At 44.8% G+C, this 16,032-nt stretch overlaps 1 protein-coding gene across 18 annotated transcripts in view; it reads right to left on the reverse strand.

Annotated features, from left to right (window-relative positions):
- The window catches only part of LOC139540350 (neuronal cell adhesion molecule-like), a 114,228-nt gene that overhangs the window by 43,571 nt on the left and 54,625 nt on the right, over window positions 1-16,032 (reverse strand). For 16 of the 18 annotated variants that reach the window (XM_071344117.1, XM_071344124.1, XM_071344114.1 and 13 more), the window contains exon 2: window positions 11,001-11,077. The gene's annotated coding sequence lies outside the window, so the exon portion shown is untranslated. Of the gene's footprint in view, window positions 1-11,000; window positions 11,078-15,738; window positions 15,898-16,032 lie in introns of those variants that run through there. The other 2 variants (XM_071344109.1, XM_071344111.1) reach the window with 1 other exon arrangement.

A 16,032-nucleotide genomic window follows, 5' to 3' on the forward strand; every position in this document is an offset into this window, starting at 1 on the left:
CTTCCAACAACATAGATGAGGAAGCCACGCATAAGCAACTCTAACTGTGAAGTGAATAGACGATATTCAGTAGCCTATATCCCCGGTATAGCCCCCGTCCCCCGTAATATGCATCACATTCAATATGCACCCTCGACAACTTCTGTGATTATTATTATTTGACCATGCTGGTCATTTATGAACATTTGAACATCTTGGCCATGTTCTGTTATAATCTCCACCCGGCACAGCCAGAAGAGGACTGGCCACCCCTCATAGCCTGGTTCCTCTCGAGGTTTCTTCCTAGGGTTTTGGCCTTTCTAGGGAGTTTTTCCTAGCCACCGTGCTTCTACACCTGCATTGTTTGCTGTTTGGGGTTGAAGGCTGGGTTTCTGTACAGCACTTTGAGATATCAGCTGATGTAAGAAGGGCTATATAAATACATTTGATTTGATTTGATTCATAAATGGACTGCTACAGACAAAATGTTTCAGAAATCACAAGCTATGGTGCTGTTTCTTTTCCTATATTTGGTCCGGACTGCGTTGTCACCTGCAGCGGACCGCACCACTGTAAGAATTGAATCGGACCGAGAACACCCTCTTAAAGCGAACCACAGTTCATTGTTTCGTGCACTCCCTAGTGCAGACAGAATGTTCACACCAGTCCAAATGAACCCGACCAAGGGGTTAAACACAATGGGAACCAATAGGACAGTGGCAAAATTACAAAACCCCATCCATTTGGCATTCCGGACAGGTTAAAGCAAATGCTTCAAAAGTATTGATTTCAAATGGTATTTGAACCCAGGTCTGCTAAAAGATGCCTTGCTGGCTGGCTTCTAAAACCAAGGCTTAGAGTGAACATAATGTTTTCCCCCGTGATGTGTTCGACTGAAATGTTCTCTAACGTGTTCTAATAGCCGTAATCAGGGGCTGTTCTGTACTGTTCATGGAGATCTCCTCTGACTCCTACATGTATTAGTGACTGAACGTACAGCCCCCCGTCTCCCTGAATCTGCATCGGACTCGCTCATAAATGCGCCGCTACTCACAGAATGTTTCAGAGATCTCAAGTTACGACGCTGGTTCTGGAATCGGACCGAGCACGTCCTTTTTGAGTGAACCAGCAGTTTGTTGTTTAGCGTGTTCCAGAGTGTGAATGGAGTGTTCACACCACCAATGACCCGAACTAAGGGGGTAAACAGACCAGAGTTCGGAAAAAAACGCACCAAACCAATTTGGTGTGAAAGCCCCCTAAGAAAAAATAGAAACGTAGAAGGTAGAAAATGTGTGTATTACTCATTGTACATGTTTTCAGTAGAACTGTATGACAATTCCATAGAGACATTTGTTATGTTAAATGATTTGAGTTTGGGGTAATCTACCTTTCTGCATACCACCTACTGTATATCCACAGCATTATTAATGATGCAATTTAGAGACTGTAGACAAAACCATTTTACCAAACAGGTAATACATCAGAGAGCAGCGAAGGATACATTAAGTTATTCATATATTTAGTATGGAGCATGGGTCCCAGAGATTTCCCCAGAGATGATACGCCAAGTGAAACCCAAAACGTGAGGAAATGTAGTGTAATGTGAAAATAATCATGTGCGGCCTGGTGCCTCCTAGTTCAAACACCCACTTTCAGCCCTGTCTCAATGAGCTGTGCTTACACTGGCCGGAGCTATCGCAACTCTATTCCACCAGGTTTTCATATGCTAAGTTCAACAAACAGCAACCAAAGACCCAAAGAAAGCAACAATTCCTCAAAGATAGTCCTGAGTAAACTAACTACTACTGTATTTGAATTAGAGGGTTGACAGATAGCTCTTGTGTCCTGAATACTCAGTTGCTCTCTTCTTCCCTCTCTCTTCTCTCTCTCTTCTCTCTCTCTTCTCTCTCTCTTCTCTCCTCTCTCTCTTCCCTCTCTTCTCTCCTCTCTCTCTCCTCTCTTCCCTCTCTTCTCTCTCTCCTCTCCTCTCTCTCTCCTCTCTCTCTTCCCTCTCCTCTCTCTTCTCTCTCTCTTCTCTTCCCTCTCTTCTCTCTCTCCTCTCCTCTCCTCTCTCTCTCCTCTCTCTCTTCCCTCTCCTCTCTCTTCTCTCTCTTTTCCCTCTCTTTTCTCTCTCTTTTCTCTCTCTCCTCTCTTCCCTCTCTTCCCTCTCTTCCCTCTCTTCCCTCTCTTCTCTCCTCTCTCTCTCCTCTCTCTCTCCTCTCTCTCCTCTCATTTTCTATTTTTCTTCTAAAATATAATTTGATGGGAATTGATCTAATGAACTTTTAGAGGCTGAGCAACTCATGATATTTTACGGAGAACAATATAACTGTGAGATAGAAATCTCTCTTCACTAAGCGGATTGGATGTTCTTATTACTTGGCTGTGACCTCATTTCATTACAGAAATACTTTGGAGAAATGAAAGGGAGAATGCTAGTGATTAAAAGAACCCCAGTCTCAGTGATTTAGTAGTGAAAGATGCTTGGGTTGGCAGACCTGTGTTCATAAAGTACCTAAAATAATAGAATATCCTTTATCTGGGCTTGGTTGAGCTTGCCTGGCGCAATCTAACCAATAGGATAGTGGAAAAACTGCAAAAACCATGTCCATTTGGCATTCCAGGCAGGCTAAAGCAAACGCTCCAAAACGATTGGAAATTATTTCAAATAGTATTTGAACCCAGGTCTGCTAAAAGATGCCCTGCTGGCTGGCTTCTAAAACCAAGGCTTAGAGTGAACATAATGTTTTCCCCCGTGATGTGTTCGACTGAAATGTTCTCTAATGTGTTCTAATAGCCGTAATCAGGGGCTGTTCTGTACTGTTCATGGAGATCTCCTCTGACTGCTACATGTATTAGTGACTGAACGCTTCACCTGTTCACCTCTGAGTTGTGTTCATAATGGCACACGATGTAAAGGTTTTGTAACAGAAAACTAAAATGACTTATTGGACAAGAGCAGATAGTTTGTCTATTTGGTGCCTATGACCCAGATTCATGTGCATAAGAACTGAGACATATGGCAGTGGTTCTGAGTGTAACCGATGTGAAATGGCTAGCTAGTTAGCGGTGGTGCGCGCTAATAGCGTTTCAATCGGTGACGTCACTCGCTTTGAGACCTTGAAGTAGTGGTTCCCCTTGCTCCGCAAGGGCCGCGGCTTTTGTGGAGCGATGGGTAACGATGCTTCGTGGGTGACTGTTGTTGATGTGTGCAGAGGGTCTCTGGTTCGCGCCCGGGTCGGGGCGAGGGGACGGACTAAAGTTAAACTGTTACATGAGCACTGTACCTACTTTACTTTATTAAGTAACATTTTTGCAGAAATATCAGCCCACAGAGAGAAGCACGAGATTGAACTTCACTCAACTTTCTAGAGCAGTGGTCACCAAACGGTCGATCGCAATCGACTGGTCGATCTCCAGGACATTCCTAGTCGATCGCCAAACATTTCCGTAAAAAACCCAACGATAAAGCCTTGTGTTCCTATTTTATTTTATTCGTCTCAGGCTGTTGGCGGTAGGTGCACCCGATTCAGCTGCCCCCGAATAGGCCAACTGTTGCCATTTTGAACCATTTCATGTGTCTGAAGGTACAAATTCTGCCTTCCCGGCAGAGAGCAAATCAAGTACACTATACAGTAGGCCTACCGCTGGCCAATCAGATGTCTCAGATTACCATGTCTGAAGTAACGTAGCAGGCATAAAATAAAGCTATAGCAACGTTAATACTGTGAGATATCGAAACATTTAAAACCATGACTAGAGAGACTGTCAACGAATACAGCAAAGCGCTGCTGTTTTAATGAGTGAGTTCATGTTTAAGTTCTTACTCAGCACTGTCAACACTTTGTATTCAACACTTTTATAAACCATAAAATGAGCATTCTTCCTATTTCCACCCAGCGCTACAACAAGCACTGCAGCAGTAATTAATGAGTAGGAAAGTGTATCTATAGGCTTGCGTTGTTGTTATTATTAGCGGCTTGGGTCTTTTTTAATATTGAAGAATATTTCACTTTCTCTGTTCATAGGAGTAACGACATGAATTTTTGCATGAGGCAGAAATAATGCATTGCGACTCGAGTTTCGCAATCAGCTGGAAGACGGTGTCCATTTTTGGTCAGTGTCAGTGGAGGAAAGGGGGAGCAGAGGGATTTTGAGAGACGGAACCTCAGTTTGCTTCTCTTTCCCTCCGCTGAGACTGACCATCAGATGCAGGCACCATCAGCCCAGTAAAATAAAAATAAAAAGTAAATTATAGCTCACTCAGCTGGGCCTCACAAGTAATACAACAACGGATCTATTACCGGTGTGATCATACAGCCTACCTCAAATTGCCTCAAAGAAGGCCCATCATTCTTTTCAAAATTCTTCAAGCTCTGTCAAATTGGTTGTTGATCATGGATAGATTTTCAGGTCTTGCCAAAGATTTGAAAGTAGATTTAAGTCAAAACTATAACTCGCCTCTCAGGAAAACTCACTTTGTTCTTGGTAAGCAACTCCGGCGTAGATTTGACCTCGTGTTTTAGGTTATTGTCCTTCTGAAAGGTGAATTAATCTACCTGTGTCTGGTAAAAAACCGACTGAACAAAGTTTTCCTCTAGGATCTTTCCTGTGCTTAGCTCCATTCTGTTTAATTTTTGTTATGAAAAACTCCCCAGTCCTTAATGATTACAAGCATACTCATAACATGATGCAGCCACCACTATGCTTGAAAATATGGAGAGTGGTACTCAGTAATGTGTTGTATTGGATTTGCCCCAAACATAAAACCTTGTATTCAGGACAAAAAGTAAATTGCTTTGCCACATTTTTAAAATACCAAACTAATAACAGTGCTCCAGTCAGTGTTGACTGGGATTGGGATTCGGATAGGAAGTGGGCGCTAATTCAAGGGAGAGGTCTGTCTGAGTGGTGTACTGTACACAGTAATGGGTGGGTGAAGCCAGCATGGCCCCTGGTGCTCAGAACCACTCTGAACAGGCCGACAGAGGGCTGAGGGCAGCCTTAAGCGGTTAGCCACCCAGCTGGGTATCCTGGGTCTGTGTCTATCTAATGACCTCTATACCCGACCCCCTTCAACTTTTGATGTCATCAGCCACCACTGGTTTGTGTGCCACACATCCAGGACTGGGGCTTAATGCTTAGGCCAGGGTCATTCCACTGTCCTTAAACACCAGACAGAGGGAATGACAGGAGCATAAATCTTTGTAGTGTAGAGTCAGACCATGGACATCTCCACCTCCAAAGTAAATTCTACTCACTATGGTGGATATGAAGGATGAATGAATGCATTTACACACAGGTCACAATACAAAAATAAATTACATCTCAACTGGTGATACAAATCCCTGATATAAAGTGAGATAAAGTGTAACTGTAAGCTCTCAGTCTCAGATTGCATTAAGCAGCCAATGTCTTGGGGGAGAATCACTCCGGAGGCTAAAGGTGATTTCTCATTATGAGTCTGCAGAGATCTAGGCACGCACACATACACCCACACATGTTTACAAAGACGCAGTGGACTTAGTGATTTAGAGGCCAGTCCCCCAACATTTTTTATGCGTTTTATAGTAAAGCAAAAACATTACATTTTAATGTGCCATGAGCTAGTGCTGAGCAATTAACCCGAAATGTTGGTTATTTTTCGTTTTTAAGCAACTAATTGACCGACTTCGGTTCAGCTATTTGACTTCCATTTCATTCCGTTTATTTCTGTGAGCTCAACGTGCACATTGCAGCTGCAGTTTCTCTAGCGATAAAACTGATCATGCCCGAACTGCGTGATATAGTAGGGAGTTGTAGTTTCCAACAGGCCAATGTTCTACATACAGTAGTATAGCGCAGAAAACACGATAATTAACTACAGTGACCATAATCTATTGCGCAGCTACGTGTCAGGTCTGTGTTTCTTTCACGCCTGCTACGTACGGGACAGAACAATGCCCCATCAAGAGGAGATAGATAGAGAGCAGTTTTTTGTGTGAGGTATCTCTACCTGAAAATACACAATCTCAGTGATTGAGAGTTGGTATTCAGCAATCATAAAAGTGTGCCTTATTTACTTTGAAGAACAACTAAAATAGTGATCTTGTAAGACAGCAGGGGCAGCAGCTCCATGGAGATGAGATGATGACTTGGAATGAAGTACTAAAGTCATCAAATATAACAAGTGTTTATATTCGAACCCAAACCGAACCGACCTAAAAAAGTACTAATCGCTCAGCACTACCGTGAACACATCCAGACATTATGTTTTCATCTGATTGTCAAACAAGTCACTTCAAAAGTCGGTTACCTACACGACTTCATCCAAAATAATTCCAGCATCCGAACAACTTTCCTTCAATTCGCAAGTGGCTGAAACGAGCGAACAAAACAGCGCCCCTCTGTCTTACTATGTAGCCCATGACATGCCATAGTCTTTCCGGCCAGACAGCATCAGATCCATGGGCTACATATAGATACAGTATAGGTTTTTGTCACGCACTGATCTGTTTCACCTGTTCCTGTGATTGTCTCCACCCCTTCCAGGTGTCGCTTATTTTCCCCCAGTGTATTTATCCCTGTGTTTCCTGTCTCTCTGTGCCAGTTCGTCTTGTATGTTTCCAAGTCAACCAGCGTTTTCCCCGTTCTCCTGCTTTTTGCATTCTCCTTTTTCTAGTCCTCCCGGTTTTGACCCCTGCCTGTTTCTGGACTTTGTACCTGCCTGCCTGACCATTCTGCCTGCCTTGACCACGAGCCTATCTGCCACTCTGTACCTCCTGGACTCTGATCTGGTTTTAACTTTTTTGCCTGTCCACAACCATTCTCTTGCCTACCCCTTTTGATTAATAAACATTTTAAGACTCCAACCATCTGCCTCCTGTGTCTGCATCTGGGTCTCGCCTTGTGTCATGATACCTTTGCCTCGGCCTCGACGACGATGGCAGTATCAGCAGCACCCGTCTTTTTAATAAAGAAATGTGTCAACAAATTTTTCTGTCAAAATTAAATCTTCTTTCTTTGTTTTCCTTTTCTCTGGCCCGCTCTGAACGTGCCTCATTGCTGCCGGCTCTGAAAGTGCCTCATTGCTGCCGGCTCTGAAAGTGCCTCATTGCTGCCGGCTCTGAAAGTGCCTCATTGCTGCAGGCTCTGAAAGTGCCTCATTGCTGCAGGCTCTGAAAGTGCCTCATTGCTGCCGGCTCTGAAAGTGCCTCATTGCTGCCGGCTCTGAAAGTGCCTCATTGCTGCCGGCTCTGAAAGTGCCTCATTGCTGCCGGCTCTGAAAGTGCCTCATTGCTGCCGGCTCTGAAAGTGCCTCATTGCTGCCGGCTCTGAAAGTGCCTCATTGCTGCCGGCTCTGAAAGTGCCTCATTGCTGCCGGCTCTGAAAGGGCCTCATTGCTGCCGGCTCTGAAAGTGCCTCATTGCTGCCGGCTCTGAAAGTGCCTCATTGCTGCAGGTTAATTGAAATGAAAGTCACGTTTGCATTCGTATCGCGTGAAAAAAGCGAGCGGAGCAGATAAATTAATATTCTTTCATGTATTTGATTAGTAGTACTATATTCTTTAGTTATGCCCTGCTCACGAGGTCACTTGATGATGTGAGGTCAGAGGCAATTGCCTCTTCTGCCTAATGGTAAGTCCGCCACTGTATGGAGTTACATCAAAATGCGGCTATTTGTATTCTGCAACACCTAGCACTATGAAGCATGTGGTTTATATTGATGAGCAGATAGACTTGGCCTTGGGACCATGACCCAGACTTATCGACCAGATAAATCATTGAAATTCTGAGCCAGCCCTGCACACCAACCACTTCCAAATAGATAGATCACGGCATAACACACCAGGCCAGTCGAACGTGTGAGGACAATCCTCTCTGTCCAGATACGTGGATACTCTGAATTACTGGACAGGGTTTGAATTTGTCCGACTGAGACCATCCATCCAATAGGATTTTGTGGTGTTTTCATAGAATGGCTTGGAAACGTTTTGTCCCTGTGCTTAAGGTGGATAGATGGATAAAAAATGAAAGGATAGAAGCAGAGGAAAGGAGTGATGGAGAGGGAGATGGAGAATGATGGGGAGAGGGAGAGGGAGAAGGGGAAAGAGAAAGGAGGGGGGAGGGAAGTGAGGGAGAGACACAGTGATGAGATGGAGATGGAGAGAGAGAGCCAGATATAGACTGGCAACTCCTCTTCCTCTCCATCTGTCCATCTGTCCACCAGTGTGTCAGGCCAGCTCAGCTATACATGTGCCACACAGAACCACACAGGCCAGAGGAAAGAGTGCGCCCCTAGGAGAGCTCTCTCTCTCTTTATCCTTGTCTCTTCAGGACACAGCCAGATGCTTCAACCGGAAGAGAGGTCAGAGAAAGGTCCGAGAGATGTGCTCTAGTCTGTGTATCTGTCTGAAGTCACTTGTGTCCTTGAGGCCCCCCATCTGCACTTACAGCTGACCCTGGAACAGCTGAGAGGTTTCTGTGTGTATGTGAGGCATACCCTAGATCTGTGTTACAGCTGATCCTAGACCTGATGCTGGTTAATCTCATTGCTTTCTCCGCTGGGGAGAGCATCCTGCTGCTCGACTCACAGGGAGAGGCTAATCCATTACACCAGGCACCAGCACACTTTGGCAGATGACTGTAGCAGCTTGGTGGCAGGGAGGGAGGAACATTTCATGGCGGGGGGTTTCATGGCGACATCTTATATTTGCGCTTTGGTTATTTTGAACCTAGTGCACTGTTTTGAGTGTAGGAGGCTGCCAGCGTGTAGTGAAGTGGGTTATTAATCAAAATCAACAATAGACATTGATTTGATTGTCTCGTGTATGTGACATAAAAAAAATCCAATGCTACGAAAAAGATATGGTGTCATTTACACACCTATTCATGTGTGTTGATCTGAACTGCGGCAACAACTTTTCATTCTGGGTGGATCCTCCCTCAGCTTTCACCCCCAACCCCCTGTCTCTGCCAGCTGACACCAAAACGCACAAAACACAAACAACAATACCAACAAGCTCTCCAGAAGCAAGCAAGGGAACTCTGTGAAAGAGAGCCTGGGCGACGTGAATAGAAACCCCTGCATCGACCATATTCGTCCCTCTGTTCTGAATACTGCCGCTCACAAAGACCCGTTGGTTCACACCTCAGTGTGTTTCAAACTGACGATTCAGTCTACAGCCTCTCCCTGTAGCCCTCTCTCTTTGTCTCTCTCTCCTCTCTCTGGCCCCCTCTCTCTCTCTCTGCCGGGGTGGTGATTCAAAAGTGTAGACTCAGCCTCTCTTGCCTGGAACACACAGCGGTATTGACCAACACATACACAACAAGCGGCAGAGAGAAAGAGAGTGAGCGAGCGATAGAGAGACAGAGAGTTTGAGAGAGAGAGATAGGGGTTAGAGAGAGAGAGAGAGAGAGAGAGAGAGAGAGAGAGAGACAGAGAGAGAGAGGGAGAGAGAGAGAGAGAGAGAGAGAGAGAGAGAGAGAGAGAGAGAGAGAGAGAGAGAGAGAGAGAGACAGAGAGAGAGAGACAGAGAGAGACAGAGAGAGAGAGAGCGCAATGGAAAGACAGAGAGAGCGAGTCAGAGATTAACAAACAGAGAGAGGAAGAGACAGAAAGCGAGATAAAGAGTGAGAGGAGCGAGGGAATGTGTGTGACTGTGGGGTTAGTGTTTGTCATCCAAATGCGAGCTGTGAGGGGCTAGATGAGCTCAGAGATGTCAGTGTTCCTTTACATGTCAGTTTCCCTTTACATCTCTCTCCCCTTCCATCTCCCTGGCTCTAACGCCCTCCTTCTCTACCCCCACCCTCTCTCCCCTCCATCTCCCCCTCCTCTACCCACTCGTTCCCCCTCTCCCTCCCCCCCCCTTTCTCTCTCAGCTGTGCTGCATCTAATGGATCTCGCTGCAGTGTCCTCCTGCACTGCTGTTTGCGGGGCAGTAGGATGAACGACCGAGGTGGGAGGTAGGATCCTTCACAGTCCACTGAACACACCGACTTCATGTCCCCTCCTCTTAAAGGCAATGTACTATCACTTCAACAGGACCTTATAACAGGAACTGCATTGTCATCACCACATCGCTTAGGTTCAGCACAGACTGCTTTCATACACACGGCAAAGGTTACTCAGGGTCATGTTGTGGCATGCTGCAGTAAGTGTTATAATGTGTTACGACACCTACAGTATGTTATAATGCATTATGACACCTTTAGTCTCATGTCGCCGCACTTCCGAATGGAATGTTCCGTCAGCATGAAATCCGTGTTCTGACACCTTATGTTAATAGAAGAGACACCAGAACACTTTATTCTTAAGTGCCATTAGAGTGCTATTTGGGACACGTTATTATTGAAGCACAACTGGGACACTTTATTCTCAAAAGTGGCATGTTTAAGACCAATGCTCCCTTAGCTCAACGGGGGGTGAAGTGGGACCAAAAAGATAGGCGTGTTACCTTGACAACTATAAGCTTTTCCAGTGCACTGAACAGACACATTGGGCACTCTCTATATGACACTGCATGAAGCTATAACCATGTGGCGCCTCCAAAACGTGCCCCAATTTGAGGGCGGGACACATTGGCACACAGCGTCAGTGGACAAATGCCAATCGCAAACGCACGCACGCACGCAATGACCTTTAGCCTGCAGCTAGGAGAACGGCTAGGCTACATTAGAGACGCCCAGGCAATAAAGGAGCAGATTCCATCCGAGCAAGGGAAAGTCATGACATTGCCATGGGAGGGCAGCCATTCAGTCATTGATTCATTCCTAGGCTAGACCACTAAAATTGTACAGCGCCACTTCACGCATTCCATTTAGCATGCTGGTAATAATCAGACATGGGAGTCTTTTTCAGAGCAGAAAGCACCCAGGCATCCCAAATGAAGATAGAAACACGTGTTTAAGTTTGAGGACAAACTCTGTTTTGGGAAGAGAGGACGTTGTGTATGAAATGTGATATGAAGAAATATCAGCAGAAAGAACCAGCGAACACCAGTGACCTAATGTACAGTAGCTATGTATAGTAGCATGACTTACCAGAGAAGACCCGATCCACTCCAATCTGATGTTCAAGACTCAACACTCCTCAGAAACACTGTCTGTTCTTCTTCAATCTGAAAAACAGGGGAAATTAAGATACAGTATGTCTCAGTATTCATACACCGTACTATTTGATCTTTCTCCTTTCCGTCAAACAGAACATAGCTTTAACCAATTTCTTCCCAAAGCCGCTGAGAGCCCGGCTAGCAAGACTATAATCAAATAAAAGAACTCTATCTGCTATCGTCGGGATGCTGTTTCATAGCGAGACGGTTTTGCAGCAGTATGCATGTTTGTGACACAGTTCTGTGATTCCTTCACACAGTGGGACACCTCTCTATGTCTCATGGGGGGGTGCACTCTCTCTTTTCTATTTCCATAAGCCACTAAATCCCCTTTCACTGGATCTGTCCTGGAACCCATCCCAGTCACACCACAGATTACAGACCAGGATGTTGCTCAAGGAAACGTTACCGTGATCTCTGCCAGATCTTATGAAAATATAGTTTTTTTCACACAGCGTAGCATAGCCTGATCTCCCATAAGCCATTGCTATAGGCTTCCACTTCCATTGATATTCCCAGTGTGAAATGGAGTTGAAACACTCCAACTATGCTCGGTAGGAGTGAAAACGAAGGGTATATCTGAGGTACCTACTGTATGTACACACAAGGTTTAGTCGTTCAGAAATATACAACTTATCCAAACGGACGAATGGGACACTACATACAGCCCGTGGCAGCGAGCTAGAGGGAGAGAGGGGTAAGCAGTGTGTGTGTGTGTGTGTGTGTGTGTGTGTGTGTGTGTGTGTGTGTGTGTGTGTGTGTGTGTGTGTGTGTGCGCGTGCGCGTGCGTGTGTGTGTGTGTGTGCGTTTGTCCATATACACTACCGTTCAAAAGTTGGGGGTCACTTAGAAATGTCCTTGTTTTTTTAAAGATAAGTACATTTTTTGTCCATTAAAATAACATAACATTTATCAGAAATACAGTGTAGACATTGTTAATGTTGTAAATGACTATTGTAGCTGGAAACGGACGATTTTTAATGGAATATCTACATAGGCGTACAGAGGCCCATTATCAGCAACCATCACTCCTGTGTTCCAATGGCACGTTGTGTTAGCTAATCCAAGTTTATCATTTTAAAAGGCTAATTGATCATTAGACAAAAAAGGACATTAGAACAGTAGTGTATGTGTGCCTGTGTCTCTTTCTAGTTGCCTGTCAGCCTAATGTGCTTGCTACACGGATGAATTCTCCGACTCGAGGGCCTTTCTCCAAATAACTGCGTCACGTTAAACACCGAGACACCCACTTGTATCGACGTCCCAGATGATCGACGAAGCCGATCAAGTTTAGCTCCAGCAAAAGCGTATCGATATCAGAGAAACTGTTCTAAACAAGAGCGGCAGGGGCCCCGACGTTTCCACCGGCGACGTAGCTGCATACTATTTTCTACCACATTTCCATCAGATAACTAGTAATAGGAAAGTAAACAGAACACCTTCAGCCAACCTCAAAACAATCATCTACAGTAGCTCCTGTTGTGAGAGCATAACCTTCTATTCATGCTTTGAAAGAGTCCTAGGCTGTATCAAATACCTTTTACAGAGGTCTATTTGTGGTTAGGTACAATCTCACAAACCTACCATTTATAAAATCAAGATTACGAGTATCATGGACTCATGTTAACAAATGGCCAACCTTCAGTCATGTCACAACATCTGACTGAATCTCTGCGCTGTATAAAACTCCTAATTAAAGTCAAAATGTCTCAATGAACGTGTGACTGTCAACATGTTTTCGATGGATCCTCAAAGTGTCAGAAAGCCATGCCGCTTGCGAACAGACCTAGGTTCAAATAGCACAGACAGACACCACACAACTCCACCCAGCTGACCTCAGGTCTGTCTCTACACCGCCACCGCTGCCATGGTGATTAAAACAGACTGAAGGTGGCTGGGATAGAAATAACTGGGACACACAGACAGAGAGGACCCTGGGAGATATGCGTGAGCAGAGAGGACAAGAGGGCCACAAAACAATTCACAGAAATGAGGTTTACAAAACTCTTCATAGGGAAAGATACAACGCATGTAATACTCCTGTGTGGCTCAGTTTCTAAGGGTCTAAGAGCTAGCAGCACTTCATAGGGAGTTAAACAACGCCTGGAATATTTCAGAGGATAAACACAAAAGTACTCGACACAAAAGTACTCACACACATCAGGTTCTGACTGTGCTCCCTTTTCAAATCACTCCTAAAAAAAAAAAGAAAACTCTTCATGCTATTAGTGATGGGAAGTTCCACTCTTTTTACTGACTGGGATCTAGCTCAGTCAAAAGAACTAATCTTCCGAATCATTTCGTTAATTTGAGTCAGTCATGCCGAAAGTACACGGGACCCCCTACCGGCGAACGACGAACTGAAAACTCAAAAGAGTCATGATTCTACAAGTCTCTAACCATAGGGGGCTTATTAGAGCTGTCATTTGTGATTGAGACTTGTAAACGTGTGCTTTAAACAATGTACATTCCGTTGATTGCTAGGCATACAAATAGGACTATTTCTCGATAGGCTACATTTGAAACAATGTCTAGTTGTGGCGGCAACCTGACTAGATGGTGGACGACTGTTGGCGAAATACATCGCTTGACTGCCGTGAGGGTGGTAAGCACAATGTCGTTCGCGAATTTCAGCCCCCCCAAACGATTTGTTCTCAAATTGGAGTTTTTCGAGCAGAGGCTGTGTGAATGTTTTGGTTCTAGAAATCGGTGTCCATCATTAACAGTCAATAATCAATGAATTGCATCCATTCTTGCACCATGTGATCAATGATCAATTCCAAATATGTATTTCTCTTCACTATGCTTGTAATCTATTTTTCTGCGTGCATATAACAAACAGTTGATTGTCAGAGTATGTCTCTGGTGCCGCTGAGCTGGAGGAGCGTGTGTTAATCCTGCTGTAGGACTTATTGTGGCCCGCAATAAACAAACAACTAAAATGAACGAGTCACTCAGAAAAACAAATTGAATTTTTTAAAATAATAATTACTCTCGAGTCAATAAAAAGAGTCGTTCAAAAATAATGAATCATTTGCGAACTGCACATCACCACATGCCATCGATCACACTGCCCACTGAAGAGCAATACTATGCCAACATATATGGAAAGCCACATGCCCCAAACCACTCAATAACACACCAAGTACTGACTCTGTTCCAATTTTAAATCAAACCTCAAAAACTGCATGAGCATTCTGCCATAATCCGACCAGTATGCAATCACTCTGCAAACTAAAGAGCACTATACAACACCACTTTTCTATCATACACGTTGTGTGCCAAAAGCACCCCTTCACTCACTCTCAAGACTTCTGTTGTCATTTTGTATCACTCCTAAACCGCATTACCATATTCCCACCATCGTGCGTTCACCCACAGAAGTGCAATAACTACGTGCGCTCTCTCTCTCAATGTCTCGTTCTCGCTCTCTCGCTCTCATACAGTACATGGGGTTGATTGGATAAGTGAGGTGAGAAAGCCACAGCTTGAGAATGCATGGTCCACTGCTATTAGAGTAGTGCCATAAGCTGAGGCAGAGAGAGACACAGAGAGAGACAGAGAGAGAGACAGAGAGAGAGACACAAAGTGAGACAGAGAGAGAGACAGAGAGAGAGACACAAAGTGAGACAGAGAAAGAGACAGAGAGAGAGACAGAGAGAGACACAAAGTGAGACAGAGAGAGAGACAGAGAGACACAAAAAAAGACAGAGAGAGACACAAAGAGAGACAGAGAGAGAGACACAAAGAGAGACAGAGAGAGACAGAGAGAAAGACAGAGAGAGACAGAGAGAGAGACAGAGTGAGACACAAAGAGAGACAGAGAGAGAGACAGAGCGAGAGAGACAGGCAGAAAGAGACAGACATAGAGAGAGAGAGCAAGAGAGAGAGAGCGAGAGAGGGAGAGCGAGAGAGGGAGAGCGAGAGAGGGAGAGAGAGAGAGCTGCCACACATTTCTTAATGAGAGTGTTCTGTTAGTTTTTCCTCAAGGCTGTGTCTCATATCAGAGACAACAGAGAAGAGAGAGAGAGAGAGAGGAAGAGGAGAGCTTCTGTCTGCAGCACTGCAGTGTATTGGAGCCTCAGCCTGTCGGTGGGTTTAATTTTAGACTCCAGGGTTTCTAACAAGAGAGAGAGGGAATAGCAGAGCGTGGAGCAGCAGACAAAAAAAAGTATTAGATCCGCCACACTTCCATTAATGCATTTACATTAGGGGAACGTGACTCCATAAGTCAGGGCTCCGAGCGTTTCCCCTCACAAACCTCCATCATTATAATAATAATGAGTTGGCAGAAAAAGCATGACATGTTTATATGCTGCTTGTGGGAATGCAGCGGAAATATTCATGACACCGATTGAGAAATGTCTTCAGAGAAAATAAACCATTAAGCCACAGATGGACATTACTCATTGTATACAGAATGTACTCAGGCAAACTCTAAATGAGTGTTCACAATGTGCAACAACGTTAGAGCATTGGGCCAGCACCCGAAAGATAAACGAAGGGTTGCTAGATTGAATCCCCGAGCTGACAAGGTAAAAATCTGTCGTTCTGCCCCTGAACAAGGCAGTTAACCCACTGTTCCTAGACCGTCATTGAAAATAAGAATTTGTTCTTAACTGACTTGCCTACTTAAATAATAAAAAAATAAAAAAAAGAGTTTACATTACCTGTCTCTCTGGTTCTGTCTGCAAGAACAAATCTCCCCAGTGTGTGTGTGTCTGGTGTGTGTGTGTGAGAGAACAAAGTTAGGTCTTTATATTCCCAGTGGCTGTGTACTCCGCGTTGTGTCCGTCTGGTGGAACTAGCACTGCTGGAGTGACAGTGAGCGAGAGGGGGCCTGTATCACATACACAGCCACCTCCCCCCGGCCCTCCCTGACCCAACCTCCCTCCCTCTCTCCCCGCACAGTGGGATTAAGACAACCTTTTGTCTCTCTACAATAGGGGTTAAACATTTCCTGG

Source organism: Salvelinus alpinus, chromosome 15, assembly GCF_045679555.1.
Source record: "Salvelinus alpinus chromosome 15, SLU_Salpinus.1, whole genome shotgun sequence".
Lineage (NCBI taxonomy): Eukaryota > Metazoa > Chordata > Actinopteri > Salmoniformes > Salmonidae > Salvelinus > Salvelinus alpinus.